General features: G+C 48.4%; 1 protein-coding gene and 1 long non-coding RNA gene across 6 annotated transcripts in view; one reads left to right on the top strand and one right to left on the bottom strand.

Moving 5' to 3' along the window:
- SCUBE1 (signal peptide, CUB domain and EGF like domain containing 1) overlaps positions 1–27335 on the bottom strand; it is a 216090-nt gene that overhangs the window by 160396 nt on the left and 28359 nt on the right. The window lies entirely within an intron of this gene.
- LOC116419285 lies at positions 22503–26681 on the top strand. Its single transcript, XR_004229553.1, has 3 exons — positions 22503–22878; positions 24472–24581; positions 25054–26681. It is a non-coding gene; the product is annotated as an uncharacterized LOC116419285 (long non-coding RNA).

Below are 27335 nucleotides of genomic sequence, written 5' to 3' on the forward strand. Positions count from 1 at the left end.
CAAATAAGCATTTATTAATCGCCTCCTGTGTGCCAGACACTGTTGAAGCCCAGGGGATGCAGAGGAAGGCAAACAATCTCTGCTGCTGAAGTCAGCAGGACCTGAGTTCTCCAGCACTTACTAGTTTTGTGTCACTTCACTGTCCCTAAAAAAGTCTCCTTTCTCAAGGAGCTCCCAATCTAATGAGGGAGACAACTTACAAACCATGGTGGACAAAGCACCTGTATTATAGCCAGGATAAATTGGAGATGAGCAGCGGAGAGAAGGCTTTTTGGGCCCGGCAAGATTTTATCCGGAACTTGACAGAAGCCAGGAGGCAGAGATGAGGAGGCAGCTAGTGTCTGGTGTCCCTGTAACACAGATGACCCGGTCTGGTGATGGAGCAAGGAGACGGGGCAGGGGGAGGACGCAAATGTTGGGAGAGCTTTAAGTGCCCACGGACTTTATATCTAGATCTGGAGGTGATAGGGAGCTACTGGGTTTACTGCGCTTTGGGCAGAAATGGGGGAGTCAGAAAGGGAGATGGGTTTGGGGGGAAAGTTAGCAACTCCAGTTTTGGACATGTTGGACTGAAGATGTTGATCTTAATTAGATTAGGACCGAGATTAGGTATGAGGAAATCAATTTGAGAACCATCAGCATGGAGCTGGTAATGGGATCCATGGGAGTCGAGGAGATCCCCAAGTAAGCCAGTACACAGTCAGTGAGCGGGACCTGGATGCTGACCCAGCAGAGGCTGAGAAGATGAGCTTGAATGGGGAAAAGGTGTTGTCCCAAACATAGAGAGGAGGAAATCAAGGAGGAAGGAGAGACGGGCGAGGTCAGAGATGGCCGTGAAGGGTGAGGGCTGAGGGAAGGCCACTGCATATAGCAGGTCGGAGAGTGCTGTAACTTGGGGAAGAGCAGCGAGCTGGGGAGGGTTATGGAGCAAGAGTCAAACTGCGAGGACAAGTGGAGGAGTCTGCGCCTTCCCTCTGAGTCGACCTCTCCCCTTGGGTACCATTCTTCCCCTGCTAGACCCCCTTCTTCTACAGGTCTACGCCGAGGTCCTCTGCTCCTTGTTCACTTCTGGTCTCTTTCACCTCCCATCTCAGGGACTCCCCTACACCTCAGAGTAGATTCTGTGTGGGGAGCAGGTCCAGGGAAGACAAATGTCGCTGGTTTGAAGCCCAGGGGGCCATCAAAGCCGTGGTTGTGCCATTAAATCCTCCTCTGTGACATTCACTGTTGCTTTGACATGTGTGGATGTCAGTTCCGGCCCCAGTGGCTGCATATCCCTGTTCTCAAGATATTTTTGGAAAGGATTCATGCATTGGGAGGGTTTGGGTCTAGTTTCTTCCCTCTCTGAGGTTCTAGGATTCTTTACTCCTGGTCCACTGAATGTTGTCATGTTAAAGCTGGAGCGGAGTCAGAGCCCAGGCTCTCCCTGGTGGAGCAGAGACACTGTCCCATAATCATTGTCCCTTTGACCTAGCTATTAGGGTTGAGACTGGCTACTCTGAACACTGCCAAATGACTGACAAACTGAATTTGTTGAATTAAGCGAAATATCCAGTTTCATCACGCTGAAGCGAAATCATTGAGGCAGCTAGGAGATGCAATGGATGGAGCACTGAGCTCAAAATGAAGACGGCCCGATTTCAAATATGATCTCAGAGACCTGGATAAGTCTGTTAACTTATATTTTCCTCAGTTTCTCATCTGTAAAATGGGGGCACGCTAGATAAGGAGCTGGCAAGCTATTCCAGCATTTTTTACAATGAAACCCAAAATGAAGTCATGAAAACTCCAAAGAAAGCCCCAACGAAGAGTTGAACACAACTGAAAACAACTGAACAACACAACATTACTAAATGATGGATGAGCTGAGTTGTTGAATTAACCAAAGTTTCAGCTTTAGTTTTTCATGGTGCAGCGAAAAGATCAGGGCAGCTGGGTGGTTCAGTGGATAGAGCAGCGAGTCAGGAAGCGCACTGGAAAAGGGCCTGGGAAGCTGCTCTAGTGTCTTCACCAAGAAAACCCCGAATGGGGTCATGAAGAGTGGGACATGACTGAACAGCCAAACAGCAAAACCTTTAAGAATGTGAGCTCTTTTTACTCATACTGCCCTGCTCCGTGACACATAGTAGGCACCTAATGCTCGCTGAATGGCAGGGGGATCCCTGTTTATTCTCCATGAGCTTACACTGAGGGAGGGGAAACTTCCTGCCTAGGGATAAGGGATACAGTGGTGCAGGGACAAAGAGAGATCCAGGCAGTGCTGGGGGAATTTAAGGGGGGACAGATGGCTTTACCTGGATGACCAAAGGCCGAGCCCTTGAGCTCCTTTCACTGGACCCCAATTAAACCCTGGAGGGTGAAAGCCCGTCCTGGACTCGGGAACCCCCACATCAAGCCCTGCCGTCGGCATTCTAAGCCAGTCGTTTCACCTCTCAGCGGCCTAAGATGCTCGGCTGCTTTCAGAAATGCTGCTGATCTGTATTGGTGGAGGGAGTTCCGATCCCGGGAATGGAATTTGCTACAATGATGAAATCATACCAAAAACATGTGCAAAGCATTAAGTTGAGCCTAGTAGGGAGAAACTCTACCAGGTGGAGGAGGGGGGACTGCAAGCATTGGCAAGGATCTGGATAAAGGCAAGAGCTCTGCAATGCAAAGCACAGAACGCCACGCACAGTAGGCTCTTAAAGTGTCACTGTTGTGGAACTGGGCCCCAAACCATTCTTCAACAACCTTTTCTGTGAAATTCATGCCAGTGTCCAGCCATTGATTTCTAACTCATCTCCCCCAAAGTTTTAAGTAGAAATAAAAAGGAAATCAATACACAGCACACCCCCACAGCATTGGTCTCTTGCGGAACCAGCGGCTGGCCTTCCAAGTGTTGGTGTTTACATTAGCACGGAACAACTCGACCCATCGCTTTCCAATCGAGATGAATAATTTGAAACAAATGTAAAGTCTTGTAAACATTATTTTTTAGACTCCCAAACAGCAAATCCCCAAGATTTCTCCTTAGACTGTGGGACTGTCTCTTCCTGTGTCCCTTCTCCGCCAGGAGGGAGGTCTATCAGTTCCTTTGCTCTGGGTAGGCTAGTTTGGCTGTGGACAGAAAAGATCTCGGGATATTTTGATTATATTGATGCAGTTTAGGCATTCCAGTTTAGGACCATGGGCTTGAGAGCTGGGAGGGAGCTCGGGGAGGGTCTAATTGGGCTATTTGTTTTAGTAAGAAGGCAACTGGGCTTCAGAGAGGGGAGTCATCTGCCTGAGATCATGCGCCTGAGTCTCAGTTTCTTCACCATGAAAATGAGAAAACTGGATTAAAGCATCTCTGAGGGCCCTTCCATCTCAAGGCCTTTGGGTCCAGGACCTTTTTTGTCCATAAACAAGAAAGACAACTTTCAAGTGCTGATGCATTCAAGTTAGACAAAGGAAGCAATCTGAAGATAGCCCAAAGAATACTATGAGCAGTACATTAACCAGAGAGAAGACTGGTAAGTAGATGGATCTCCCTAATTTTTTATAAAACATTAAGCACTCCAGATGTAGGAGGGCATCAGGATCAACATCCCTCATTGAAGTCCTCCAGTGCCTCCTTCTGAGTGCAAGGTACCCCTGTGCTCTCAGGCCAGCAAAATAAAGTGGGGCTCATGGCTGGAAGCTTGGCCGAAACGGGGTAAATGGTGGAGCCCATTTTCCTCTGGTTCAGCTTTCTGAACTATAAAATGAGGGTACCAATCATACCTACTTCCCAAGGTCGTTGTGAGGATCAGATGAGAGAAATTTGTAAAGCATAGTGCCTGGCATACCATAGGCAATTAATAAATGCTTATTCCCTTCCCCTTTTTCCCCTTTCAATGAATTTCTTTGCCTATTCTCTTCAGTTTTCTAAATAAACCACAAAGGTATCTGTAAATATGGATGTTTGTCATCTCTTTGCCAATTTATGCAGAATATCCTCCCAGTTATTGTGTTCTTCCCCCAAAAAATTACTTTCTTATCACTTTGAATATATTTCATACTGGTTTACCTATCTATCCATTCTTTGTCCCCAAGCCAGTGGGGAATGTTCGATTTTTGCCTTTATATTCCAAGTACCCGATGTAGTACCTGACACATAATAGACACTTAAGAAAATGCTTCTTAGATATGGACTTAAAATACAGAACACATACAATTTTGGTCCCAGTCTTTGTAGTAATTCTATTTTCTTCAGTATAGATATTTGTTAAAAGAGTTTTTTCCCCTCTGTTATTGTACAGAAGAGTGAGATGATAAATATTTGTAAATAAATCTTTTTAAAAATAAAAAAGATGCTTCCCAGAGCTACTTTAGATGAATCTGACATTCAGTAATAGTGGTGATGATCAAAGAAGAAAATGTACTCTGTAATATACTGAACAACAGAAATGTTTACTATTATTGTTGCAAACATCAGCAGCATTTCTATTGTACTTTAAAAGCCCTTTACATCCATGATCTCATGTAATCCTCACACTATTCCTGTGAGGTCAGTGGGGTTGCTATTATTATCCTGTTTTACAGATGATTAAACTGAGGTCCAGAAGTCCTAAGTCACTTATCTAAAATGCCACAGGAAGTAGCAGAAACAGAATAAATGAAGTCAGTGCTACACATCATTGGCTGCCTAATGGGGCCCATCTTGGCCTTTCTGGGGAACAATGAGCTCTGACCAGTGCTTAGAGTTTAGTCTCCCTGGAAGCATATGTTTCTCCTAGATGGGAGGACTATGGTCTGGAATTTAGCCCCTCTGGACATTAACTCAAAATAGGTTTGAATCCTGTCCCCGTCACAAATAACCTGTGCAGTTTTGTGCAACAGTTTGGCCCTCAGTTCATTCTTTAATAAAATCCATTCATTTATTTATTAAATGCCAACTGTGTGCTAGGAACTGTGGGAGTAATTGAGAGTTACTAAGGTCAGATGGCATTCTCCTTGCCCCTGTAGAATCCCATTCTATTAGGGGAGACAAGTCTACAGATTTATCAATATCAAGCTAGTACACAAGAAATCATAAATGAATTTGTGGGGAAGACCATAGGCAGATAGTCTTGGGGGGGAGGCAGAACTGTACGAGAAGAGGGAGGGCATTTTAAGGAGGGATGCAGCAGGGGGAAATGCCACATATAAGGAATGACCTAGAGCCCAATTTGGCTGGAGCATGGAATGTGTGAAGGAGAGCAATGTTCAGTGAGCCTGGAAAGGGAGATTAGAGGCAGAAAGGAAAGAGTTTGGATCTGGTCCTAGAGGCCACAGGGAGTCACAGGCCGTCCTTGAGTAAGATAATAAGTTATAATTGGTCAGACTGGTGCTTCTTAGGGGATGTCACAGTGCTGATAAACACTGACTGTGAAGTAGGACCTTGGAGACCCTTCGAGCTCCGAGATCCCCTGCTTCTAGAAGTCCTTGAGCCCCCTGGAATGTGACTAGTGCATATGTTCCCTCTAGGAGTGTCCGGCCATCCTGCAGGACGCCTGTCCAGGTTCTTCTAAGGGGGCCACAGGGAATCCACCCAGGGTGCTGGCGCCCTGCCTCCATTTCTCCCAATCTCATAAATGTCTTCAGGCTGGGCTCTGGTTATCCCTCAGCCTTGTCACTTGGTCAGCCCATCTGCTTTTGCTCTCATACATTTCTTTCACTTGAAAATATCCCCTTCCTATCCCTTAACTATTTATGTCCCAAGGAATGGTTCCTGGGAACACAAAATCCCATCAATTCCCTATAAGCCCTGGATGGCAGAAATTTGCTACAAAAACTCTTCCCCCTTTTGATTATTCCTCTTCTAATTCTGTACAAAAGCATTTCCATTTTATGTCCTTGAGACTGTCCATTTTGTCTTCTGTGGTCGCCACACTCCCTGTTTAGGGATGGGTTCTCCCCCAGCCACAGCCATGAAAGGTCTCCTTTTCCTCATCCATTTTCCAGAAAACATCCTTCACTCGAGTTTATTTGGAAGCCCCTTATCTGTTAACACAACAGTCCTTGGCCCTGAATCCCCTGACGAAAACTCGGGACTTGTTCCATGAATCACCGCTCCACCACGCCATTGATGGGACTCTGGGCCCTTGTTTCTGGGAGACGCTGCATTAGCCCCTGAAGGCGGTCCAGCCCCTTCCTTTCTGTTTGATTCTAGATCCAAACTGTAATTGATTTTTACATCTGGGTGTAGGTGCTGGACAAGCACTCCCAGTTACACTCTCTAAGTCCTGGCTGTAATCTGTAGAGCTTCCTCATCCACTTGGCTTTTCCTGTGTGGATGGCCAGGCCAAATGGTCTGAGGACAACAGCTCAGAAGGTTCCGCAGTGTTCCAGGCTTATTGCAACCACTGTGATACCATCTGAAAACAAGAAGACTTCCCTGTCTGCAAGGAAGTCTCTCCTGGTTTGGATTTTGGGCAGGACATCCTCCACAGTAGCGGCGAGGGTCCTTGGTGAGCATACAGCTCCCTGGTCGACATCCGATCTGACCATTGTGATCCAAGAAGCACCAGTTTCTGCCATGGGCGAAGGATCCATCACAAAGCATCTAGCCCCCTCTGGACAAGCCCATCATCTGCCTGAGCTTTGCTGTTCCTGTTGCAAAGACTGAGGCTCTCTAGGGCTCTCAGATTCTCTGATTACAGAATCTGATGAGCAAGGAGCCAGCTTGCAGTCGAGAGGCCTAAAGGCAGTGGGAGGGGAAGCCAAGGAGCTGGACACTCCACAGCCCTGACAGCAGACTTGGCTGCTGACCCCTGCACATGACTGCCGGGCTGATTTCTTCCCCACCCTGTTGTGTCAGGAGCCGTGCTGGACGGCCCAGGGCAGCGCCGCACTTTGTACATCCCAGGGCCTGGTCTGGGGCCATCCGGGACTGGAAAGTCCAACAGGACCGTTAGGCCCTCAGCCCCAGGACACCCACAAAGCTCTGCACGAGCACGGGCAGTGAAAGCCGGGATTTCTGGAAAGACAGGCCTACAGTGGGTGACAGTAACATGCGGGGAACCTGTGGGCGCCCAAGGACAAGCTTCAGGAAATCTCTTTCCTTCACAGACTCAAGACCCTCCTCTCTAACATGAGGGAGTTGGACTTTTGATGATTTGGGAATTATTTCCAGATCCCAGGATAGTTCTCATAGCCCAGAAGGGATGTCATAGGTCACCCGGCATACCAAAGTCTTAGACTCACAACAGCTACATGACCTCGGGAGGTCCCCATCAGAGTAAGGAGCATAAATAATTCCTGATCTGCTGGTCTGATGCGAGGATCCAAGGAAAGAATGGATGTAAAAGCTCTTTGTAAACAAAAGCACTTGGTAACGTGTAAAATACTTGGTAAGATGGGAAAGCTTTGTTGGGAGTGTTTAGTCACTTTGTAAGCCGAATACTTTATCATCTGTAAAGCACTTTGTAAAACACAAAATGCTTTAATGCTGGACTATAAATTGTAAAATGTTTTGGAAACTATAAAGTGTTTCAGAAACCGCTGCAGCCTTTGTAAACTACATGGCAGTACATGTGAGACATTCTCTATCACCTGCCGTTACCGGCTGATCCAGGAGGAGATGGAAGCAGATGGGTCCATTCCGGGAAGAGCTCACAAGAAGGGCAATGGGTGGGAGTAGGAGCCGGGGTTGAGCAGAGACCAGACCGCTCATGGAGCTTTTCCCTGCTTGCCCAGCAGACGCGCTGGATGGGTGCTGGAGGAAGGGTGGCCGGTCTGGGACTTCTCCAGAGAGCCGACCCTCGGTTCGGGACCCCATCGGCTTGGCCAGCTCTGCTGGCCGGCCTCCTGGCCCTTCTACTGCTTGGCAAGGAGCAAGGTTGTTCCTCCTCTGCCAAGGAGCGGCTTAGGGAGAAAAGCTTCTTGGACATCAAACAGCTCTGGCAAAATTGCATCTGATGAGTTAAGTGTAAATAAATGAGAAACATATGGGCCCAATCTCTTGTAAAATACACACGAGCTTTAAGGCTTCAGGGACTATGCACTTGGCAAAGCTCTCGGTAGGGTTGGCCAGGCCCAAAATGCTCAGGGGATTGTCTGTGAGGGCCAAGCATGTGGCCCAGCCTCCACCCCAGGCACAAGCCCTGGGGGCTCCTCCAGGGTCCCTGACCCCCAGATGGGCTAGGCCGGGATGGAGGATGACTCCCATAGGTGCCCCCCAGGGCCTCCAGGTGCCTCCGAGGAGAGCCAGTCCTGTCTGTGCATCCACCAGAGCCGGCTCTCAGGTTTTCTGCCCGAGTCTTGCTTGGGGGACCCGGGAAATCTGTTCAGCCCAGGGGAGGAATGGAGAGAGCTCTGCATTTCCAGGATCAAGCCCTTCTCCAGACACTTCTTCCATCCCTCCAACGAGACAGAGCCCCAGCTTCCTCCTTGAGCTGATGGCCGCTATTCTGGGCCCCTGAAGCTGACTTGGGGAGGCAGTCTCTTCTGCCTTAGCTTGGCCAATCCTTTCCTGACTGTCTGCCTGGTCTTTCTACCCAAAGCTGTGGCTGATGAATTGGACCCTTCAGAGCTTGGGGCCCCTGGCAGAGCCTTTTGAGAGCCCACTCTCTCAGGGTATCTTGTAGAGCTGATTGTGCTTTCCTGCGGTCTCCCCAGGGAACCCTTGCTCCTTCCCGGACAGCCTCCACCACAGCAGAAGGAGCACAGTCACTTCCGAGTCTGGAGCTCATCATAGTTTCTGTGAAACACGGTTCTGAGACGGCCTTTGCCCATCCAGCCCTCTCATTGTTCAGGCTCCAGCTCATGTCAGGTCAAGTCACAGGTGTAGCCACCCAGAAAGCCCAGATTTCCCCATGTTCCCACCTTAATTTCCCTTTGCGCCTCTGATTAGGTCAAAGACACGGACTTGAGAGGGAGAGTTATTTAAGAGCTGCTGCATTAGTTAGATTTTTCCCCAGCTATCACTTCTCACCAGCATTCCCATGGCTTTCTTTAATGCTATTTAATATCATTAATGATGATCACGATCGCAGCTACTTTGGAACTTTGTGGTTTACAGAGCAAAGATTATTCCAACCAACTCAAGAATACAAAGCCTGCCCAAGGAGAAGAGGCAGATTCAAGTGGGGGCTAGAGAGGGACGGCGAATAGGCTGCCCAGAGTCTTTGATGGGCAATCTCTTCTAGGAGGCATGAGCGTGCTCTGCTCGGTCCCAGAGAACAGAACAAAGAAGAGGGAGTGGAAGTTACCGAGATGAACATCTCAACCTGATAGAAAGCACAGCTTTGGCAAAGTGTCCGAGTTCCCACAGACTGTGAGAGAGGGAGCCAGTGGGTTTCCATTATTGGATGTCTTCAAGGAATGGGTCGAGAACCCTTTGCCAGGATGGCGGCATAGCTTGGACCGGACCAAACCATTGCTGACATCCCCACTTCTCAGCACTCGGTGGGTGGGAGGGGGCAGCAGCATCCATGGGAAACCACAGAGGAGATGAGGGGGATGCCAGCCCTACTGCATCCTCTTGTTTTTCAGCGCTTGGTCTGACCCTTCCTGGAGGGGGTCCACGGCTCCGTCGGCGAAACCGCACAGCGTGTCCCTGGTTGTGCTTCCAGATTCTACCAGGATGAGCCAGCCCAGCGGGAGGGAGCCCCCACCCCTGCCCTCCTTGCTTCTGCCACAGATCCTGGAGAGAAGAAACGATTTATCCCCACAGCGGCATCCAGGCAGCTGACAAGGATGGATTGATGGGAAAAACAAACAAGCAATTTCAGTTACGCAGAGATGAATCTTAAGCTTGGAGAAGCCAGTGAGGCCGTGAAATGCCATTTGGGAACTGCCCAGGAGCCACTAGAAGCCACAAGGCACTTTTTTTCTCTCAATCTCCACTTTTTCTGCGAGAATGGGGAAGAGATCATGGTGCTTGCCCTAGCCACCTGATGGGGCTATGGTGAGGAAAATGCTTTGTAAATATTTAAATATCTAGATAGTTACATAAATAATTAACTGACTTATTAACTAATGGCTAATTAATTATTAGTTTTATTTTAGTTGATAAAATTGTTATTAATAGTAATTGATTACCTTCTCATATGTACAGCCCTATCCTAGGTAAGTCCTGGAATATAAGTTCGAAAATGCAAGAGTCTCTCATCTCGAGGATCTTCTCTATGCAGCTGCAGGGCAAGGACTGAGGTCTTTTCTTAATGACACAGGCCACAAGCCATCCATGCCCATTCTCCCATCCTGAACAAGCCGTCTCATGTGTTGCTCCTCCCCGGTTTTCTCTCAGCATTGCACAGGGTGAACCTGCTTCTGGAAGCCTTTCCCCCTAGCCTCGGGATCATCTCTCTCTCCTTCCTCGAGTCACCTTGTCGTTATTTACCTGAGGCGGAGGGCAGTCAGGTAGGCCAGAAAAGGCAGAGAGTCTGGCGGGATGTGGGCTCCGTGCCCAAGCTTGAAGGGAGAGTCAGATTCCAAAAGGTGGAGGTGATGACGGAGAACATTCTCCACGTGAGGAAGAGCCTGGGAGGAGACTCAGGGGTCCGGACCACGGAGTGGGAGAAGGGAGGGCCACCAAGTCTTCTTTCAAAGAGAGAAAGTGCCCCTGCCCTGAACACCTCACCCCTCGTAGGGAGCTCAGAGAGCCTCCGAGAAATGGTTCGCAAACCAGAAAGCGCTGTCCGGGCCAGTTGGTACTCTGTTAGCCCTTGAGAAGGAGTTCGTTCAGCCTTGGTACAGGCAGAGCTTTGTAGGCAAACCTTGGCCCTGCCACTTGCTGCCTTCCGGGGCGTCCTAGGCCGCTGTGCCCTTAAAGGCCCCTTTACCTCTCAGTGTGAGGCTTCCTTGATCCCAGAATTCTGGGTGCCACGAGGGATCCAAAATCAAAGTCTCCTCTCCTTAGGGAGCCCAAGGAGAGAGCGCGGCTCCCTGGAGGTTCCGGCTCTCTCTTTCCTCAGGGAGGGCATCCAGGTAGCGCATCCCCAGGAGGGATCGCCTGGGCAGAGGAAGGCAGGAGCCAGGGATCCCTGGAGGAGAGACAGATTCCTTGCAGCAGACACAGGAGGTCTGCCCCCAGGTGATTTCTCACCATCTCCTGATGCCCCCAACCAGAAAGTTAGCTTTAGGACGCTGCAGCGTCCGGGAGACCTTGGGCACCCCACCCAGCTTCCCAGAGCCCCATTCTCCTCGCCGGTGCCATAATGAGCGATGTGGTATTGATGGCCCCAGAGGGCTCTTCTAGCTCTGTCTGGGAATCCACAAACTTGCATGTCACTGCAGCTCATGGAGGAACGCCTGTTGATCAGACGGATGGATGAAAGACAAATGTTCTTGAGAAAGACAGTCAGAAAGAAGCTCCATCTGAATCAGATTCTCTGTGTAAGGGAACCATCCTGAGCCTCAGTTTGCTCATCTGTAAAATGGAGCTGGTGGTGCGTGGATCAGATGAGCCAATGGCAGCTGGCATGGGGCGGGCCTTACGCTGTCTGCAGGCTCAGCCATTTTCTCCCAGACTCCTGAGATGGGGGATTCTGTGAGGGAGGCCCCTGAAGGCCCAACTTTGGGCAGCCTGGGGGAGGGCCGGTGGCAGGGAGGCAGCCCTCCCGGCCGGGAAAAGATAGATGCCGACTCAGTAAACAGGCAGGGCAGCGTCCTCTGGCCCCCAGATGTCATCACGGCTGCCTGAGCTTCATAAACAACTGGGCACTGACAGCGTCCTTTCTGACCTCAGACGGGCACTTCCAAAGCAAACAGGCCCGCTGACTCAGATGCTATTTGCCTGCAGCCTCCAGTCCTGTTTTCCCTTAAAACTTCCCTTTGTGGAACACACCGCCCACCCTAGTGCTTTTCTTTTAATAAAAAAAAGCCTTTTACCAGATGCCTATTTTCCTTATAGTTTTAAAAATTATGACCTTGGCTGAGCCGTGAATGAAGGTGTCTCTGTCCTTTCTTTCTCTGTCCCTCCTACCCCAAATCATCATCCATATTTTCCCTCCCTGTTTACTGACGCAGCTGAATCTGCCTGGGTAAATAGTGAGATATTTATTTTCTCCTCGTCACTAAATTACAGCTTTTCATTAGGCCACATTCAGTTGAGTCCTCTTGGGACGGGTCCAGGGGTGTGATCGAATTGGGGCATCCAGGGGCACTGCCCGTCCTCCCACAAGAGGATGTGGCCCAGCTGGGGTTCCTGACTCCAAGCCTGGTACCCCCTCCAGGCCAGGTGGGATCCCTGAGGGAGACCAGGGTGGCAAAGGGACTGGAGACCAGGCCACACAAGGGCCAGTTGGAGGAGTCAGCTTCATTTTATATGGGGACAGAAGGAAGAGAAGGGGAAGTCAGAAGGAAGTCGGGTTCAGCAAATGCAGCCTCAGACACTCACTAGCTATGTGACCCCGGATAAGACGCTTCACCCTGCCTGCCTCAGTTTCCCCACCTGTAAGATGAGCTGGAGAAGGGAATGGCCAACCACTCCAGCATTTCTGCCAAGAAAAACTCGAATGGGGTCCCAAAGAGTCAGTCACGACTGAACAAGGAATTGCTTCCTAACGATGGGATCATCCAAATGTGGGATGGGCTACTCAAGGAGTAGTGGGCTTCCCTGTTCCCAAAGAGCTGTGAGAGGAGGCCGGTTGACCACTGGTTTGGGCCCTGGGAGTATTGGTGGCTGAGCTGTTGCTCTGCCTGCTGCACGGACAGCCAGATTTCTCCTACATGGGTGGGAAGGGATTTTTCCTACACGGCTTCCTTCCCCAACAGCCACATGGGCTCCATGGTTATTTTTGGGACACCCTGGCATGGCAACACGTGTCTGGCTTTGGGGAGTAGCTCACGGAATGCCCTCCCCAGTGTGGCCCCATCCTAGCCACCCCTGACTCCATTGCACTCTGCACTGCCGCCGTACTGGACCAGCATCACTGGTGATGATTGTTGTGAACATCATTTGTCCCTGAAGTCTCTTTGTGGCTTCTCATCCCAAGGTGGAAGCCACCCTGGGTTTCCAATGGCTCTGACACTGTAGGATCTGCCAACCTGGACTAATGAGGGATGGACCAAGTGCCCTCTGGAACCGGTCTCTGATGAGTCTCATCCAGGAAACAGCTCGTTTTCTGGCCATGGAATCTCTTGTAGATCACACCCAGAGTCATGGGGCGGAGGGGGGCTGCCCTCTGCATCACAGCAGCCCACCCTGCTAAGATCATGGATCCTTAGAGGAGAGCAAGTACTAATAACTCAGATTGACAACATAGCTTCGCTTTTCCATATTTTCCAATCTAATAACCCTGGGTTTGCCTGCCTGTGAGTGCTGGTCTGTGAGTGCTGGAAGGTGGTCTCTTTCTTTGAGGTGCAGCCCCAGGGATGCTCTTGCAGGAAGCTTTCCCTGATACAAACTTTCCCAGTTGGTGAAAGCAATCCCCCTCAACTTCCCCAGAGCACCTGCTCTCCACACTCTCTTCTATCACAGTTATTGTTCCACGGATGGTATCCCTCTTCAGCCAGGGCATTTTCCATCATTGTACCCCCAGGGCTAAGCAGTCTTACCCCATGATTAAAAATGAACCAAACAAAATGTGCTGGCAGTCAGGAACCCAGGCCAAGGACAGGGCTTGGGAAAAGCAGCACCCAAGAGAAGAGGGACAACTGTGAGCCCATCTGAGAGGGAAGAGAAGGAGGATAAAGAGAGGCAGATGAGAAGAAGGAAGAGAAGGAGCTGAGGAGGAAAAAAGGAGGAGGAGGAGGAGAAAGAAGAAGGGGGGAGAAGGAGGAAAAGAAAGAAGGAATGGAGGAGGAGGGAGAAAGGAAGAGCAGAGGAGGAAGAGAAGGAGGAAGAGGAGCTGAGGAGGAGAAAGAAAAGGAGTGGAGAAGGAGGAAGAGAAAGAGGAAAAAGAGAAGGAATGAAGGAGGAGGAAGAGAAAGAGAGGGAGAGGAGGAAGAAGAGAAGGAATGGAGGAGGAGGGGAAAGGAAGAGCAGAGAAGGAAGAAGAGGAACTGAGGAGGAGGAAGAAAAGGAGTTGAGAAGGAGGAAGAGGAAGAGCAAAAGGAGGAGTGAAGGAGGAGGAAGAGAAAGAGAGGGAAAGGAGGAAGAAGAGAAGGAGTGAAGGAGGAGGAAGAGAAGGAGGAGACCTGCATTCTGACTGGACCCCTATGAGTTTGGCCAGTTGCTCATCTTTGGACCTTAGACTCATCCTTTGGCCCCTGAAGAGGTTGAGCCGGATAATATGGAGGTCCCTTCCAGCTCTGACAATCTGTGACTTTTTAATGGTCCTTGACACCTGCAGGAGGGAAAACTCTACAGAGAGCCCTGCTAATGCCCTCACTTCCCAGATGCCTCGGCCACATGCCTATGGAAGAATTCCTCTTTAGTCCTTGAACTCCCAAACAGTGAGATATGCCAGAAGTCCCAGTTCTGCCCAGGTGGCTTTAATTAGCGAGTTAATTAGTTGGAGAGGTTGGAGTGTGGTTTCTCAGGAATGTTCTGAAAACGCCTGGTACCAGGGGCACCGGGATATGGGAGGCCTTCCTCCTCGTCTGCTCCTCTTCATCAGATAAAGGAGGAACAGAACAGCTGCTTTGTCCTTCCTGCCTTCCCTTTCCTCACAAGGGAGCAGTGTGCTGCAGTGGGGAGAGGGCTGGGCCCAGAGCCAGAAATACCTGGGGTCAAATCCTGGCTACTAGCTGTATTATCATGGACAAATGATTTTCTATCTGTTTGCTGAGATCTTTAAAAGTGGGATAATAACAGCACCCAGGGTTGTTGTGGGGATTAAAGCAGATATTTGTAAAGTGCTTCTCACAGGGCCTTAATACACAGTAGGTGCCTAATACATGCTTATCTCCTAGCAATCTGCTCTGCTGCTTTATCACCCCAGAGGATCACCCTTGGCACACAATTTGTGGATTATTTCCAGGACAAAAGCCCATGATGCCATTAAAACATGAGGGATGGGCAGCCACTGAGATGGTCTCTTCATTACTCCGGTGCGATGATCTCAGCAATGTGGGTATCTTCCCCACAGCACAGACCCCGGCCCATTCATGCCTCTTTAGTTCACCTGAACCCCATCCCCCCATGAATTCTCCCCAGAAATAGGAGAGCTGAGGTAAGCAAGGGGTCGATGCAGTCTGGTCTGGACAGAGATGGACAGAAAGCCCCCTTTTCAGACCTTCTGAGATCCCTTCCTGCTCAGAGAATCTGGAATTCTGGCAAAAATGAGCAAATAGAACTTACTCTCCTCAACCATCAATACCTCTTCTGATAAACCTCGAAAAATCTGAGATGAGACATCTGTAGACTTGATTGATAAAGACTGCGGCCCAGGTACCTTTATTCGGTTTTATCCTAGTGGTCCCAGTCACTGTCTCTCTGGAAACTGGAAACGAGTTCTATGGGACCTGTAAAGGTTCTGCTACCAGAACAGCAAAATCTGGTGTGCAGAAGCATCCATCACCCCCCTCCTTTCCCCAGAGCCCGAGGCAGAACTCCCCTCCTCACTGCTCCAGTGCAAAATGTTCCAAGATGTACTCAAAGCAACGAAGGCTACAGGTTGGTTTGAAGAAAGCAGCACATAGACATTCAAAAGAAATCAAAGAAAGGAAGTTCCCATTCACACCAAAATGGTCAAAGCTCCTTTTGTGACAGCAAAGAACTGGAAACAAAGTGGGAATGGCTAGAGTCTGCAGTATATATAATACAATAAAATATTACTGTGCTCTAAGAAATGACAGAGATGAAGACAAAAGTATTTGAAAACTTTTATGAATCAATGAAGAATCAGGAAAACAATACACTCAATGCCTAGAATATTATAAATGGAAAGAATAAAAAAAAATTGGATACTGGGTAATTATAGTGCTCAAGCTTGGCCCTGGAAAAGTTAAGAAAAGCACATTTCTTTATTTCAGAGATGGGGGACTAGGGATCAGGAGCATATTGCATCTGCTATGAGACATGGCTAATGTGTTGGAAAATTTATTTGATTTCCCCCCACACACACACTTTCTTTTTACAACTCTCTTATAAGAGGTAATTTGTTGGGTAGAGAAAAGGGGAAGAATCTAGTTGGACGTGAAAAATGTAAAAGCAAGACATCAATAAAAGTAAGATAATTTTCTTTTAAATATTATACCATGCTAAGGGATAGATTAAGAGCTATGCCACAGACAAAGGCCTGTAATCCCTAATAACCCCTACTGGGGCCTGCATTTGGGGCTCTCTGGAAATTACTGAAAAAAAGAATCTCCACAAGGGGTTCAGCCAGCTCTTTATCTCCATCGCCATGGCACTGGCTCTATTCATGTACAAGAACAATGGGGAGTTAAATTGCCATCATGGACTCAGGATTCCATTTCCTGACACCATGTCTTTGAACAGCCTGTCTCACATGCTGGGAGTATACTCCCTTTTTATCTCTGTGTCTTAATGCCCCTAACTCTCCTCAAGGCTCAAGGAGCCTTTCTTGATTCCCTGAATTGTGACTGTTTCCTCCTCACCCCAAATTTATCTTCAATTTAGTTATCTCTTAACGTGTCATATCCTGCAGTAGAATGTAAGTTTTTGGAGAGCAGGGATTGTTTTTTATTCTGAGCAGTTTTGCATAGCGTAAAGCTAGCTTTCTCCTTCAGCCTTTTCATTTCTTGTTTCCTCCATTTTTTTGTGCTCATCCCGAACTGACTTCCTTCTGATAACAGAACTTCTCTGGCCATCCTTTGTAACTCTAGTTATGAGACTGATTTCTTGATCCCCAGTGCCACACGACTCTCCACTTCTTACCAAATACTCAATAACCTCTGCTCTTCTGAAGTTTCTTCAATATCCATTTATCACCGAATCTAGTTTCTGGTGGGTATTGTTTACAAACATCTCAAACAATCTCTTTTCTTCTTCAATGATTTTAGAGTCTGTCTCACAGTCTTTCCCTCCTCTCGAACTGCTGCCCTCATACAAAAGAACTTCAACATACATGTTGATATTCTCTCAAACACACTAACCTCTCAATTCTTCAATTTGCCATTTCCCACAATCTACTTTTTCACTGTACTGTTGCTACCCACAAAAATGATCATATCTTTCTTCCCTTATCTCCTCTTTTACCTATTTTGCATCAAGGGTGGGCCTTCTTATGAGAGTAAACCCCTCTTTGTGCACAAATAATCCCATTCCACCCTGTCTTCTCCAGAAGATTGCCTCCTCCATCATCACAATCTCTTCCTGTCTCCTGACTACCTCTTACTACCTGCAAACATGTGCATGTCTCCCCCTTCTCGAAAAACCCTCCCTTTATCTGTTTATCCCCACTAGCTCTCATCCTGGATCTCTCCTTCCTTTCCTGGGTGAACTACTTGAGGTGGCTATCTACAACAAGTGAAGCACCACCACTGATCTGGTCAGCAGGTCCCCTCACACCTGGACAACTGAAATAGCCTGTTGGTTGGTCTCTCTCCCAGGCCACCATTAACTCATGTGTCAAACCGAGCTCCTTAAAGCCCAAATCTAATCGTGTCACCCCATCCCACTCCATTCAGTCATCTCCAGGGATTGTTCCCTGTTACTTTGAAGATCAAATGAAAAATCTTCTGTTTGACCTCAAAAGCTCTTCATGATCTGTTCCCCTAGTACCTTTCCAGGCTTCTCATGCCTCACTCCCTCCATATAGTCTATGATCTAGTGATATTCTCCTCCTTGAAGTTCCTCACCTACAATATTCCATCTCTAACTTAGAATTTTTACTGGCTGTCCCCTATGCCTAGAACTCTCCCCACCCCCATCTGTACTTTCTGACTTCCTTTGAATCTCATCCTAAAATTCACGTTCCCAGATCTCATTAACATTTTTCCTCTGATACTATGCTCAGTTTATCATGTCTGCAGCTTGTTTGTACATAGTAGTTCTCATGGGTTTTTTTCCCCTATGGGACCGTACTCCTTGAAAGTAGGATTATCTTTTGCCTTTATTTCTCCAGCACATATAGTGCTTGGCATATAGTATGCACTTAATTAAGTACTTCTTGATTGACTAAGTATTGAATCAATGCTGAATAAATGTCTGTTCCATTGCATTGGCCATATGGTTCTCTATGCCTGAAATTCTTAAGATCAGTCGTCCTATGTACTGATAGTTGACCAGCTGTACTTGCTGGACTGGGAAGTAATCTTTACTAAATTGGCTCCAAGAAGGTGATGAGTAGAAAATGGCTCTCCAATTATGCATCAGGACTTAAAGTACCAGGTCATAGATTGAGATTATTCAGTACTCTCAGGGATTACAGTGATTCATAAACAAAATGATTTGCAGGTGACCAGGACAATACACTGAAGTGATCCCAGAGGTGAAAAAAAAGAAGCGTATATATCAGAGATACTGTAGAGAACTGGACATGTGGGGGAGCAGGTAAGGATGATATCTATATCACGGTTATGATGCTGGGCACCTCAAAGGACATTGGTACCTTTAATAGGACTAGGGAAGTTCTGAAGAGGGATGAGTTTGGGGAAGAGATAATGAGTTCAATTGTGGATATACTGAGTTTGAGATATCTTTGGCACACTGAATTTGAATTATCCAAAAGATGGCTGGTAATACTTGAATGGAGTTCAGAGAGGTAAGGGCCAGATATGTAGACCTGGGAGTTCACTACATAGAGAGAAAAATTGAACTAGTGGGAGTCAAATTAGGGTTAGAGATAAAAAGGGAGGATCAACAAGACATCTTGTACATACTTAGTCATTTACCCCACCACCACTACTATCAACATTGGACTGTGAGTTTCTTGGGAGCAGGGACTGTTTTGGCCTGTCTTTAAATCCCCAGCACTCAACACAAAGGCTAGATAAGTGACCAAAGAGGGAAGAGAAGGAGCCCCGGAAAGAGTCTTGAGGGACACCCACAATTAGGCAAGAGCATTTGGCTGATAATCCAATAAAGGAGTGGCCGGGGAGGTAGGAGGAGGCCCAAGAGAGAGCCTGGCAGAGCAGCCAGCAGGTCAGATGCAGAAACCAGACTGGAAAAGGAGAGGCTTAGAAAACCAGGATGGTGATGACCGTTAAACTGGAGGATTAAGAGACCTTTGGTAACTCTGGAGAAAGTTACTTCAGTAAATCAGTGAAGTCAGGAGCCAGATTGCTCCAGTCCTCAGATCGGCCTCGGTTCTCAGAGGCTTTTGACTCATGGCCAGACTCCTTCTCCTGTCTACCATGCTGCCTCTCTGAGGGCCTGGCACAAGCACAGTGTCCCATGCCCTTCTTTAGCTCATAAATCCCCATGATGTGCCCATCACAGTCAGGCAGCCTCAAAGGGTCTTGCTGGGGACTCAGCTCTCCAATTCCTCTTCTGGTCAAAAATCAGTCAGAAAATAATTATATTTTGAATTTAGCAAAAACAAACAAAAAGAGCCATGGCTCAGACAAAGAGCAATGTGAACAGATATCTAAGTTTCTAAATGCAATGCACCTTCAGAAAGAAAAAAGAAAATGTGGTGAGGGTCACCAGCCAGTCTGGCTTCTCCTGAAGCTAAGGGTACCATCCAGGCCTACAGGCGAATCCATGAGGAGGGTTCACCCCTACCAGGCTGTCTAGGAGGCTCAGCACAGCCCGGCTGCCCAGCCTTGGCCGGCTGACCTGGAACCTCTTGTCTTCAGGCTCTAGGATCTCTTCTGGTGGAAGCTCCCCTCCCAAAGCATCTCCCAGTACCCATGGGGCTGAGGACTCCCAAGGCAGGGACCACCTAAACTTCAGTCCTCCTCTGGTGTCGGGCACATTGAAGGCACTTGTGACTTCAATGAAAGAGTAAATGGTTACTGGTGTTTAGAGCCTGCATGGGGAATGGGGAAGTAGGAGATCCACTGTTCTCAGCCTTTGTCAGCTCTCATCCAGAGAATGGTTCAGTTCTGTGTGTGAGGACCCTGATTAGCTGCGGAGCATCCTGAGAGGGCCACCTGAGTCCTTGGAGGGTCAGCTGGGGGAACTGGATTGGAGAAGCAAAGATAGACGAGTTGAAACAAAGGGGTTTGTTTGTAGTGGCTAGAAGCTGGAAAATGAATGGATGCCCATCAATTGGAGAATGGTTGAGTAAATTGTGGTATATGAATGTTATGGAATATTATTGTTCTGTAAGAAACGACCAGCAGGATGAATACAGAGAGGATTGGTGAGACTTACATGAACTGATGCTGAGTGAAATGAGCAGAACCAGGAGATCATTAAATACCTCAACAACGATACTGTATGAGGATGGATTTCTTCAACAAAGAGATCTAGCTCAGTTTCAATTGATCAAGGATGGACAGAAGCAGCTACACCCAAAGAAAGAACACTAGGAAATTAATGTAAACTGTTTGCATTTTTGTTCTTCTTCCCGGGTTATTTTTACCTTCTAAATCCAATTCTCCCTGAGCAACAAGAGAACTGTTCGGTTCTGCACACATATATTGTATCCAAGATCTACTGTAACCTATTTAACATGTATAGGACTGCTTGCCATCTGGGGGAGGGGGTGGAGGGAGGGAGGGGAAAAATTGGAACAGAAGTGAGTGCAAGGGATAATGTAAAAAATTACCCTGGCATGGGTTCTGTCAATAAAAAAGTTATTAAAAAAGAAAGAAAGAAACAAACAAACAAAGGGGCTAAATGATGTGGTGGAGAAGTGGGGGTCCTGGGATCAGAAAGGCCCGACTTAAAATCCAACTTCAGACACTTACTAGCTGTGTAACCCTGGGCAAGTCACCAGTCTGCCTCAATTTCTTCATGTGTAAAATGGAGGTAATTATAGTACCTACCTACCAGAACTGTTATGAGGATCAAATGAGATGACATTTGTCAAGGACTTAGCATACTACTTGGCACCTAGTAGGTTTTGAATAAAAGTATGTTTCCTTCCTTCCTTCTTTCCTTCCTTCCTTCCTTCCTCCCTCCCTCCCTCCTTTCCTTCCTTCCTTTCTTCCTCCCTCCCTTTCTCTTTCCCTTCTTCCCTCTTTCCCTCCTGCCTTCCCTCCCTCTTTTCCTTCCTTTTTTTTTCTTCCTCCCCTCCCCCTTCCTTTCTCCCTCTTTCCCCCCCTCCTTCCCTCCCTCCTTCCTTCCTTCCTTCTTTCCTTCCTTCCTTCCTTCCTTTCTTCCTCTCTCCCTTCCTCCCTCTTTTCCTTCTTTCCTTCCTTCCTTCAAGCCTGGCTTTGCTCATTTTGACACATCTTTGCCAAAATAATTTATCACTTGGAGATTGATCCTTCATCTTTGCCAAAATGTTGGTCCTTTATTTTCAAAGAGAATCAATGACATTATGATGTACGGGTCAGAGTACATTGTGTTCCGCTGTGGCTGATCATTCTAAGAGGAGTTCAGAAGGTTCCATGGACACAAGTCATCCCGAATAATAATATATGTTGCCAAAATAATTCATTACTCGAGGACCAGTCCTCCACGGGGCTGGCTGCGGAGTGACAGCTGACAGGCCCCCAGTGGCCCATGTGTGAAGCCTTTCCGGCCTGTCAGTGTCTGTGCTTTGCTGGTGTGGCCTTTGAGAGCCTGGGGTCACCCGCACACCCCAATGAGGCACCAAAGGAGAGGGCCATCAGTGAGAGGAATGAGGCTGATAAATAAGAAAACAGGAAGGAATCTTTCAAGTGCCTGGTAAAAATGCTGGCTGTTTACAGAGCGTGTGACCTCAGTGGATTATTTAGTTCCACATTAAAAATGCTCCATGTTTCTCCTTCCCTCCGAAGGGAACTGAACTGAACTGTCTAAGTATAAAGAAAAATAAACACAGGCAATTGCAGCCTTCATTCAAGGGGTTCGGCAAACAGCACATTGCCTCCAGCTGTCCCCTGAGAGCCAAGGAAATGTGCTTCAAAAGGAAGGCAGAGGGCATTGGGCCCTTTAATCATGACCATGATGATGCAATCTTAAATTAATTAGTGCTACAATTGGCTGACATTCAGCATCTGGGGAGTAGGGGGAGCAACTTCCTCACAGTCTTGGAACTCCAGCCTCTATCCCAACCCAACCTTCCTCACTCTTGCATCTCCAGCCTCTTCCCCAACTCAGTTTTCCTCACACTCTTGAAATTCCAGGCTTTTCCCCAACCCATCCTCCCTCACACTCTTGAAACTTCAGCTTCTTTGAGAACAAGGAGCAGGAGAGGTCCACTGTCCAGTGCCTTGGTGAGACCCTGACTCTAATTTTCCATCCAGAGGTCAGGGAATCTCAGAACTACAAGAAGCTTACCCCTTCCCACCTTTTCAGTCTTCTTGTTCCTCACATCCTGCTTCCTCTTCCCTCCTACCCTCTCATTCCCCTGCCCAAACAACCTTCTTGCTGTTTCTTAAACAAGACACTCCATCTCCTGAATCTGGGCCTTTCCCTGGCTATGCCCCCTTCCAGGAATGCCCTTCCTTCTCATCTCATTGTTCTGGTTCCTGTGGCTTCCTTCAAATCCAAGCTACAATCCCACTTTCTACAGGAAGCCTTTTTCAAACCATTTTCATGACTTCCCTGTATTTACCACCCCAATCAATCTTGTTTTTACATAACCATTTCACCGGTGCCTGCCTCAGTTTCCAGAAATAATAACGGCATCCCCCTCTCAGGATCATTGTGAGTATCCAATGAGGTATTGGTAAAGTGCTCAGCACATGCGCAGTAGTACATAGTAGGCCCTCCATAACTGTCAGCTGTTATTAGCTGCCATGGTTGGCTCCTGGGGGCAGAAGCGACCGAACAGTGGCTTCTGTGCGGCAGAGGAGCCTTGCCAATGGGAGCTGTCTGGCTGCAGGAAGCCCCAGCGGGCGCCCGAGTTTTCCAGCACTGGTGATGTTCAGGCAGAAGCTGGTGACATCATAGTCCAATTCCCTCCTCTGGGATTGGTTAGTGAGACGTTCTGACTCAGAGTGAATGTGATTCTGCAGTTACAGAGAGACGGAAGAAACTCTGACGTTCGTTGGCAGACGGTAAAGATCTGGGAAAGGCTCCAGCTGCTCCCCCTTCCTTTTCTTCCTGGTACCCACTAAATTGTCAGGCCAGAAAACCCAGGACAAGGGAAAGAAGAGAGCTGCCTTCAAGGGGGCTGCCCCAGGACAGACCTCAACCCTGGAGCAATGGGGAGAACCTGCAGGAGACGGATGGAGACGGGGAAGTGGGGGTGTTGAACAAGAACTGCCCAGAAGCTGACATTTCCACTCTGATGTCACCTGCATGTCTCAAGCTCCACATATTCAAAATAGAACTCATCTGCTTCCTAAACCCCTGCCTTAAGCTTCTCTTTATCATTCACACTCGCAGTGCCAGAAGCATCCTCAATTGCTCCCTCTCACGGCCCGCCCTCACCTTCACTGGCTCCCCACAGCCAATCATTGCCAAGTGTTCTCCATTCTCTCTCTCTCACTCTATCTTCCCTTCATTAATGCGACCCTATAGATGATTCAGATGCTATCACTTCCTCCCCGGCTATCGATCTCCCAGCCTTTTCTCTTTAATCCACTTTCCCTGTAGCCCCCAAAGCCATCTCCCTAAAGCTCAGATCCCACCACCATTCCCAGCCACTCATTGCTTTTAGACTGCAAACTCTGCCATTTCACACCCCAGCCTATCTTCCCGGCTGGTGGTGGATGAATGACGTTCACACACTCATGTTCCAGCCAAATCGGCCTCCTCCCTTCCTCCTCCTCCGCTTTAGCTTGGTTTCCTGTGCCCTTGACAGCCCCCCCCCCAGACCTCCCCCCCCCACTCCAGATCTTACCCACCCCCCTCTGTCCTTAAAATCACTGGCTGCTCTCCAGAGTCAACTTAAGTTCTGTCTTCTGTTCCAATGGTGTCAAATGCAAATCCATAAGATGATGCACATGGTTCCCGGCCAGCAGCATTTTGGCTTAGAAAACCACATATTCACATTATCAATATCCTATTGTATTTTTATTTCTTTTATGAACTCTTTCCCGATTGCATTTTAATGTGGTTTGGCTTCAGGTCGCCCCGTCTTCAACAGCTCCCCCTGCTACCCTTCCTGACCCCTGGCCCACCTCCATTTCCTTACATACATTTGGTCCCTGGTTCCCATTTGTATATCTGTTGCTCTGTCCCACAGAAAGGAGGTTTCCCAAGAGCAGGGACTGGTTTGGGGCCTGCCCAGAGCCCAGGCTTGGCGCTCTTTGGAAGCTGCTTTACAACTGGGGGGGTGGGGCTCGCTTGATTGCTTAACTGCTTTCCCATCATGAGAGCTCCCTTTGTTGGGTCGAGCAGATCTTTGTCCCATCGGGCCCCTCCTGCCTGAGCTGCTCTGCTTTTGCGATCTCCCAGACTCCTTCCCAGAAGGCAGATCCTGTTAGCTGGCAAGTGGATGGCTAGCCCTGGCAGGCTCCCGGCCCTGGGGTGCCAGGCTGGAGGCTCTCCCGCGGGCTCAGCACTGGCTACCCGTTATCCAGTCTGATCTTTGAATGAGACATTTCCCTGAAGTTACCACTCCTTTAAAAAATTATCATGTCTTTTGTTTTTCACATTCTCATCATTCCCACCAGTATCTTTTTCCTTCCCCTGTTCTCTCCCAGAGTCATCCCATCTAACAACTAGAGAAAAAATCAATACAACCAATCAATACATTGAAAAAGTTTCAAAACGTGCAACATGTAGCTGCTGCCCTCTCCCACTTCCACAAAAGGTAGGTGAAGTGAGAAAGTGGGACAACGGCCCCTTCCCGTCCACGCCCATTACCCTCAGCAAGTGTCAATCTGACAGCCATCTTTAAATGGTGGCTTGCTGGGGGGACAGTAGCAGCTGTCCTGCTTTCCTGTCTCCACCGGTTGCTAGAGGCTCATTCCTGAGTTTTCGTGGTCTTTATGTTGTCCACTTGCCTGTGACTATTTCTAATACCCCGAGAGCACCCTCAGGGCAATACCCTGGCACCCAATAGGTCTGTGCTCTGGGCCGGTTGGTTGGTCGGCCTAAAGGTCCAAAATGTCCCAGAAAGTTGCCTTCTGGCCCTGCCGCCTGTGGGTCCAACTGAGACCTCTTAGCCCTCTGGAGCCCTCTGCTCCTCTTAGGGCCCTTTTAGCTTTAAGCTTCTCTGATTCTCGGTTTATGGTTGTCAGGCTAAGATGGGATCAGAGTTACTTTGATTTCCGCTCTCACAGGGAGAGAACGACACCCTCAAGCCCCGACACTGCCTGACCAGTGCTCAGTGATGGATGGGGAAGGGGTACGTTTTGGGACCCGCTGCCTACAGCCAGCCAAGATCCTGGAGGGAGCCAACAGAGAGCCATAGGGGGGTCCCTGTGGCATCCTAGGGGCAAGGAGCTTGAGGAAGCTCTTTTCCCATCTATGAATGACAAGAGCCCAGGAAAAGACTGCATCTGGACGAGTGAACTCTGGGGCTCTGGTACTTTGAGGGGAAGGAGAAAAATGCACCTACCACTGGTTTTCATTTAAGATGCAAAAACGATCTCATTGTATCAGGTTAAATAACTATCACTCATCTTATCTAGCGATTGCTCCTTTTTTCAAAAGACCCCTCTGTTAGTCCCCTTGGTTCTTTAGCTGAAAAAACCAGCTCATTTACAGCTTGATTCCCTACAGGGTCATTTTCAGTTCTATTTAAGAAATCCCCCCAATAAAAATGTCAAATAGAGAGGGATTCTGGCTCCCCCCCAGGAAGAACCTGGCCTCTTTCCAGGACAAATCCATTGGCCAGAGACTGCCCCAAGGAAAGGCCGCTTACTTTAGTGGAGAAAAAAGGGGAATAAGGGGGGAAAAAAGAATAAACTTTAAGCCATTGGCCTCATCTTCCCAAATTAATCTGGAAATACTTTTCAGGCTGAACCGTTTGTTGAAATGATGATGATTAGCACTTCTGTGATTATCAGCAGCCATGGATCCAGCTGAGGCTCTCCACAGAAGGTTACATCAGCATGGTTCCAGAAAGTCAGACCACGGGCCTCATGAATTCTAGCGGGGGGGGGGGGGGGGGGATGATGGCCAACAGTGGGTAATTATGGGGTGACCCCTGTTATCTCAGTACAGGCAGATCCCATCTCAGTCTCCTAAGTAACCTGGGGCACTCAGTCGCTAACTTTGTGGGCCTCAGTCTCCTAATCTGTAAGAGTTGGAATAAAGAGCCTTATGGATTGTTGGAAATGGAAGCTTGAGGAAAGATGATTTCCTCATCTGTTTCCATGGAAATCATTCTCTCCTCAAGGCCCACCCTTGGGCCAGAAACCTTCCTTGATTCCCCCTCCTTCACAAAAAGAAAAATATTCTCTTCCTCCTCCAAAATCCCCAGGGCACTTCATCTGGATTTCCCCTTTGCCCCCAGCATACTAGACTTCGCATATTTTCTTTATGTGCAACTCCAGGAGGACAGGGGCTGAGTGGCGTTTCACCTTTGTACCCCAAACAACCGTAAGAACCTTGCTTATAACAGAGATTTATGGAACTGAACTTTTGGGGGGCAGATCCTAATATAGATTTTCTCAGTGTTTTGATCCTAAATCTATATTTTTTTCATGTGCTCTTTTCTTGGGGCACAAAATGAGATTTGCTTCCAGGATACCGCTCACCTGGTGAAACAGCAGCCAGGTGTGCCAGGAGCCAGGTATGGGGGAGGCAACTGTTACAGTGCAGGAAAGGGGACCCAGCATGGCTGGGGAGTCAGAGGCTTTCCACTTTCTTTCTATCAAGGCTACGTGCTTCTCTCTGTAAGTTCTGGTCTGTCCTTGGGGACCCGGAGGAGAGAGCAGGCCCCTGTCTGCCTAAGGGCTACCCAGTCATCCCAAAGTCTCCTCTCTAGTTCTTTCAGAGGGTTCCCATGTGGCCCAAAGGCCGCCTCCATGCTGGAGCCCCGAGGGTTATCAGCACCCACTCTGTGCTCTAGGACGTGCTCTGGACATGGCCAGTGACGTGGCAGGCGAGGGTTAGGGCTGCCTTGTTCTATCTTTGTTTCCTGGCCCAGCACAGTGTCTGTCGCACAGAAGTTTGTCAATAAATGCTGTTAAATTCCTCTGGCAGAAATCTGAGCCGGGCCTCTGGAGGAGGGTCTCCCGTCACCTTCATCCCTCAGATGATGGACACTGGTCATCCTGCCCCTTGTCTTTCCTCCTTCAGACTAAATGTCCCCAGCTCCTTCACCTGGTGTCCAGATGGCAGGAGTCTCCGACCCTCTCCCCCTCGCACCTTTCTGCCTGCTCTCCTTTAAATACATGCTAGCTTGTGGTTGCCCTTCCCAAACACGCCGGGTGCCAGAGCTGGGGGAGCCTCTCGGCCCTTGCAGCTTCTCTCAGGAGAACCAGGAAAACGTTTTCTTCTACGTTTCTTCACGCCTGGCGAGAACATCTGGAGGAAGCTCTGAAGGCGATGAATCAGAATAACGTGGTTTTGCCGGAAGGGGGATTGGGGAACCAAAGGAGTCACCTTCTGCCTC

The sequence above is a fragment of the Sarcophilus harrisii genome, chromosome 5 (genome assembly GCF_902635505.1).
Source record: "Sarcophilus harrisii chromosome 5, mSarHar1.11, whole genome shotgun sequence".
Taxonomy (NCBI): Eukaryota; Metazoa; Chordata; class Mammalia; order Dasyuromorphia; family Dasyuridae; genus Sarcophilus; species Sarcophilus harrisii.